At 36.0% G+C, this 6,989-nt stretch overlaps 1 protein-coding gene across 1 annotated transcript in view; it reads left to right on the top strand.

Moving 5' to 3' along the window:
- LRIF1 (ligand dependent nuclear receptor interacting factor 1) overlaps positions 1-6,989 on the top strand; it is a 19,102-nt gene that overhangs the window by 6,285 nt on the left and 5,828 nt on the right.

The following is a 6,989-nucleotide window of genomic DNA, read 5'->3' as shown; positions in this document are numbered from 1 at the left end:
TTTTTTTTGACACGGAGTCTCGCTCTGTTGCCCAGGCTGGAGTGCAGTGGCGCGATCTCGGCTCACTGCAAGTTCCGCCTACCAGGTTCCCACCATTCTCCTGCCTCAGCCTCCCGAGTAGCTGGGACTACAGGCTCCCGCCACCTCGCCAGGCTAGTTTTTTGTATTTTTTAGTAGAGACAGGATTTCACCGTGTTAACCAGGATGGTCTTGATCTCCTGACCTCGTGATCCACCCGTCTCGGCCTCCCAAAGTGCTGGGATTACAGGCTTGAGCCACTGCGCCCGGCCTATTAGTCTATTTCTAATATGTGAATGCCTCATATCAATATTAGAATAGTAAAAAATGTCAGAAGTTATATAACATTACCAGTATGTTTAATGTGCCTTTTTATTAAATTTCTCATTACCTTTTTTTTTTTTTTTTTTTTTTGAGATGGAGTCTTGCTCTGTCGCCAGACTGGAGTGCAGTGGCGCAATCTGTGCTCTCTGCAACCTCCACCTCCCAGGTTCAAGTGATTCTCCTGCCTCAGCCTCCCAAGTACCTGGGACTACAGGCATGTGCCACCACACCCAGCTAATTTTTGTATTTTTAGTAGAGATGGGGTTTCACCATGTTGGCCAGGATTGTCTCGATCTCTAGACCTTGTGATCTGCCCGCCTCAGCCTCCCAAGGTTCTGGGATTGCAGGCATGAGCCACTACACCCCGCCAAATTTCTCATTACATTTTTAAAAGACCTTACCTTACCTTATTCTCAGAGACCAATTGCATATTTTAATGGAAGATAACTGTTATGTTCCCAGGCAGTTATTTCATTTACTACTACTAGTAAGCTTTATTTTCCCCTATTTAACAAATGAAGAAACAGATTCAAAGAGGATAAGTAAATTTTCTAGTCAACTTGTAATTATAAGAACCAGAATTAGAAGCCCGTAATCTTTCTAATATGTTCCTCTTTTCTCTTTTAAACTGTTAAACTGCATTATTTTTCAAATGTAGTTTCTCAGTTTGAACACCAGCTGGTTTAAAGTAATTACCTTAAAGTAATTAGGTGACCAAACTAGAAAATGGGATGCAGAATCTGGTTCTACTTTTAGTTCTGACATTAATCTTCAGAATATGATCTTTCAGAAAACAGAATCTTTGTAGGGTTTTAATTATTTAATCTCTTCAATGGAAGGCTCTTAGATATGAAAAACTGTATATTGATAGGAGTACATATTTCATCATGAGTTATTACTTCTTAGCATTCTGCATTTCCAATTAATTTTTAGAACTCATTTGTTGTCAAGAAATCATGGACTTTTTTAAAAATTATAGCTTGTAGGATTCAATTCAGCTAACATTATTGTGTGCAGTTTCCAGTTTCTGGATTGGATGTAGAGTATATTGATATGAATAGTATAATCTACCCTACAGGAATTTATGGTCTGTGGTAGATTATGTGAATCTCACTGATAACACTGACATGGAAGAAGCTTAATTTTTCTTCCTTTTTTTTTATCTTTTGGAGGAGAAATAGAGGAAACGAGAGGGAAAAATGTAGTGATCAGATTGGAAAATAGCTCATACGATATAGTTTTTTTATAAAGCAGAAATATAGAGGTCATATAAAATACTATGCTTGGTATTGGAAGGATAATTGCAAAATAAATTATAAAGCCTCTCACCTTAAGGAGTTTCAGTCTTATTGAATGAAACAATACTTTACTCATTTTTTAAAATTAGCTAATAGATTAAAGTCAATAAAGAAAGCATTATGTAATTTCCAACATTAGCGGCACGAATGGGAGTGCATTCGGAATTCCAAGTTGGAAAAAATTAAACTGGAGTGACTGGCAGATATTTTATGAAAAAGATAGAATTGGAAACTAATTTTATATTGTTGGAGAAGAAAAATAATAATACTTTGAGTAAATAATGTAATGTACATGGCATATTTCAGAATAGCAAAGAGATCTCTCTGGTAATAGCAGAGATTTCACATTGAGAAGTTGTGGGTGGTATTGTTGTAGAGATTGGTTGGAGCTAGATTGTAGATGATTTTTGTGTCCAGCTGAATTGGCAATGATGAATACTAAAACTTTGAACAGGAGGTAACAGGATGAAAACAATTTTAATCTACCAGAGATACATAATATTCAATAGTGGCTGCAATCAGAAAAACTAAACATCAGCAAAATACTGTAGGGATGAGAATGATGAGTGCTAGACACATCTGATGAGGATCTCATTTAGATGGTGGAAGTCACAATGATGAAGAAAGAAAAGATGGATGAAATGAGTTAAAAAGAAAACCTTATAGACTTGATGATTCAGTATGCATCTATTAAATGTTTACCTTTTGTAAGCACATGTGCAAGGTTCTGTGGATGAATTTAAATAAAAATGGTGATAAAGACAAATCAGCAATGACTAGGTGATTTAAAACCTATATGATGTGAAAAATACTGGTGTTGCCACATGATTGAATGGTATGAGAGACTACTAGTTTTCAATAGAGTAATTTTGACTTCCTGGGTTTAAAGTGATGGTATTAAAATGTTTGGTAAGACATCGCAAATACAGAACTGATGTCAATTCCAGTAGGGGACAGGAATAAAAGGATATAACTACGGGAGTCATTATTCCAAAGAAGATAGTTGAAAATAGTTGAAGCCGTGAGAATTGTTGCAGTCTTTAAGGAAGAATGTCTTGAAGGAGAAAAACAGGATCAAGAATTGTACTTTGTGGTTTGTGGAATAGTTACAGGAGAATGCTTAGAATGCAGAAAATGAGTAAGGGAGCATTAAGAAAGTCAAGAGAAACAGAAATTGTACACAGTGGAAACCATGATAGGAAAGAGGATCAATATGGAGGGATAATTAGTTGCAACAGAGAGTACCTAGGGAATGAAGATAAAGACATACTTAACTGTGAGAACATTTGTGGTAATCTTTGAGAATGAAGTTTTAGTAGAATAATAGGAAAGAAAATAGACTACAGAAGAAAGTAGGCTTCAAAATAACTTTCTGGCATATCACTTAATTGTGGCTTGTTAACACCATCTACCAGCTTCCTGTCGCTGAACTTGGCACTTAGTTCACCATCTTCCCTGTAATCCTATGTGATTTCAGTATCTGTATGGATAATCTCTTTGTCGTCTCATCTTTATTACAGAGATCTTTTCCCCCAGTGATCTTATTCTCTGTTCTGCTGCACCTATCTACTTTTGTAGTCCTTATTCTTAGATGAAATTGCTGCATCTACAAAATTGTTTCACGCATCCTGTTTTCTAAATGCCAGTTCCTGTATTTCTAGCTGACTTGTTTAACTGTTCCTACTTTAACTGTTAACTTTATCTGGCCCTAAAGACCAATAATCCCTTTATTTTATCCCTATACTTTAGCCTTTTATTCTCTCATTTTCTTCCTATCCAGTTTAGATTCTGTGTTTCATTTTAATAACTCTTATCAATACCTTAAATTCTTTTGCTCTTCTTTGATTTTTGTTGCACCTTCCTGATGCCACCCCAACCCTGGATGAACTCGATATGCTTTCTGTTTATCTGTGCTTGGTGTGACAAGAAAAGCCTCGAGTACAGATTAGTACCACTATAAATTCATAACCACTAGCTGTCTCCCCATGCCATCAATACATCCTGGCAACTCTAATATCTTCTGTGGTCAGTTTACTCCCTCACGAAGACTGTTTCAGATCTTTGATTCTCCTCAAATCTTTCCATATTTTTGCTCTTTTAGCAGATTATGTCATGTGATTTTTCATAAAGAAAATACAACCCTTTAAATGAGAATTACCTCAGCCTTCTAACCCCAAAGTTGTATGCTTACCTGAAAATGCACCTAACCTCTCCTCCAGTGTTCCAGTGGAGGGAGATGGGTCTCCAGCTCTCTTTAAGGTTCAGTCCCTCCAGCTGTCTCTCTGGTTTCCATTTCCTACCTCCTTCTCATTGTGTATCCCTTTTGTTCCTTTATCACCAGTTTCTTCCCTTAACTGGCTCACGTGAGTATTTACATTTGTTCTGGTTTGTCTAACCTTAAACAAAGAAAAAGGAAAGATCCCTTCTTTGATACCATTTATTCCTGTAACTTCCTGCCAGTCTTTCTCTTCCCCTTGACAGTCAAAGTTTCAAAAGAGTTGTCTACTTGCTTTCTTCATATCCACTCCTCAGCAACTTCTTTCCCTTACCACACTGCTCTTACTAAAGCCATCAGTGATCTTCACAGCACTATTTTAGGTGTACATTTTTAATCCTCATCCTATTTGGCATCTCAGAAACTTTCAGTATAATTGCCCAATTTTCTTAAAATCCTCTCTTCCTTTGGCTTAACATTGCATCAGAAGCAATGGTTTTCTTCCTACAACTCTAAGAATAATGGAAAGCCACTGCAATGTTTTAAGCAGGGAAAGATCAGTTTTAGTGTGCTGAGTAAATTGAAAAGTAGAAGATATGATTGAAGAAAAAAAATCAGTCATGAAGCTATTATAGTATTCTAAGCCAGAGATGATGTTTGCTTGGAGTAGAGTGGTAACAGTTGATTCGGAGAGAATTGAACAGATCAAAGGAAATTTAGGAGACAATTTCAACAGGATTTTGTGATCACTGAATATAAAGAATAACAAAGGAGCATTTACCTATTCTGACTTAAGGCATCTAAGGTAGATGAGATGCTATTTAGCAAAGAAAACCCTGCAGAAGATGGAATTTGGGGGATTAGGATGGGCAGAGATCTGGCCATGTTGAATTTTAGGAATGTTTGAGATTCTGAATGAAAATGTTAAAAGGGAATTTGGATGTATAAGCCTACATTTCAAAGAAGCCACAGATAGAAATATTGAAATTGTTGATATGTAAGTGATAATTTAATTGAAGTTATGCATTGAGAAGAAAGCATCTAAGGAAAGAGTACAGAATAGGAAGAGAAGGATTCTTTCTAAGCTTTGGTAAACTCTCAACATTTGAAAGTTGATTCAAAAGTATGAGTCGGCAAAGAAGACTGAGGAGCCACTACAGAGGCTACTGTTACTCGTTTGATATTTAAAAATCAAGTAAAATATAAGAATCCACAAAAATAGAGTGGGCCAGATTAGGCCCAGAGGCTGCAGCTTACTGATCCTTTTTTCCTAATGAGCCTGGTGCTTAAATTATAACAGACACTTGGTAACTTTTTGTGTAATGACTTAATATTGAATATGTCCTTATCCAGGTCAAATGTGCTTTTCTTGTGGTGCAGGGAGGTAATAAAGGTAGATTTTTCCTCTTAAAGCCCTGAAAGCAAGAATTCATCCTTTTCTTAGGGTTTATCCTCTTTAGAAGTTAACTTTTAATTTATTAAAAGTCAGTGTATGACCAGCCTGGGCAACATAGCAAAACTTTGCCTCTATAAAAAATACAAAAATTAGCTGGGTTTGGTGGCATGCATCTGTAGTCTCAGCTACCTGAGGAGCTGAGGTAGAAGGATGGTTTGAGCCCAGGAGGCAGAGATTGCAATGAGCCGAGATTGTATACTTACACTCCAGTCTGGATGACAGAGCCGGGCCCTGTCTCAACAACAACAACAACAACAACAACAACAAAAGGTCAATGTAATATTTTGACCCACTCTCAAGTGTCCAAAAGACAGTTTTACATTTTTGTAAGGACATGATAATGTTATTCATGCTGCAGAAAGGTAAACCAACATTTCTACGGATACATAGAACTTTGGGTATTAATTTTTATTAATACCTGAGAGTTTTAAAAACATACCTTTATGCTTTTGAGAATCCTAATTATCATTATTATTTGCCCTTGAACTTTTTTATTTATTTGATCTTAGTTACCTAAGACCATGCTAGGTCTATGGGATATGGACACTGCACTCATATTGCTAGAATTTAACATGAGAGACAGTCTATAGACAAACATGTTAATATATGATGACAATCTATGATAAATACCATGAAGGAAGCTAACAAGTGTGATGTTATAGATTAATTATGAAGGAAGGACAAGGATAAAGTGGTCAGAAAATGTATCTCTTGAGAAATATCATTTATGCCAAGACTTGAGCTATGTGAAGAGTTGAGTTGGGTGAGGAGTACCTAGGTAGAGTGATAGTATGTGTGATGGCCCTGAATCCCATGAAAGCTCAATATTTCCCAGGAGCTGAAAGATGTTTTAGATATAAATAAGGTAAGGTATCTACATTCAAGTAATCTCCAAATAACTAATTATGCAAACGGATATTAGTATATGTTGACTTTTCTTAAAATTAGACAATCTGTACTAAGAAATAGTTCAAGGCATGGGGGTCAGAATTGATTCAGTTACAAAAAAATGATTTCCAGTCTTTTCCACATTGATTGGAAATCATTCAGCTGAAATTGCAGTGGTATTATATGTATGGGTTGATAGGTGATTGACAATTGACTAATATAAATAATTGTTATACCAAGGACTATTTAGCACTAAACCTTAAATGTGCTGAAACAGTAATCAGAAGAAAATGATTCCTACATAAACAGGTCAGTGACGTCTATAGTACAAAAATGTGGCAAACTAAGGTAACACCATGAGAGAGAGCTTAGGCAAAAGAATAATGGCTAGCAGAACTTGTGAGTTATTGAAGGAAGAAGACTGAACAGATTGAGGGGGAAAAGATTGAGAGAAATGGAATAAGAGTAAAGGGAGAGGGGATGAGAATCTTCAGTTAGAGTAGAGGAGGAGGACAAGAGGAAAGAATTCAGGGAAAGGGAGAAGGGAAGATGCTAATATTTTTAAGAGGAGCTTACTTTAGTAGCATAATTTTATATAGGGCAAAACCTTAGAAATGTCAACTTTTAGTCTTAGGAATAAGTGTTATGATCTCATACCCATTGCCTAATATAAGAAGCTGACTATAGCATTATCTCTTCTACTTCAAAATACTTGTTTTGCAGTCTTTCACTTTAAAACTCAAAATGGAAGATTATATACTTTATATTTTAATATTTAAAAATAATATTT

The sequence above is a fragment of the Rhinopithecus bieti genome, unplaced genomic scaffold, assembly GCF_001698545.2.
Source record: "Rhinopithecus bieti isolate Rb0 unplaced genomic scaffold, ASM169854v2 scaffold_3040, whole genome shotgun sequence".
NCBI classification, from domain to species: Eukaryota; Metazoa; Chordata; class Mammalia; order Primates; family Cercopithecidae; genus Rhinopithecus; species Rhinopithecus bieti.
The sequence above is the reverse complement of the archived record's forward strand: the minus strand, read 5'-3'. Positions and strand labels throughout refer to the sequence as shown.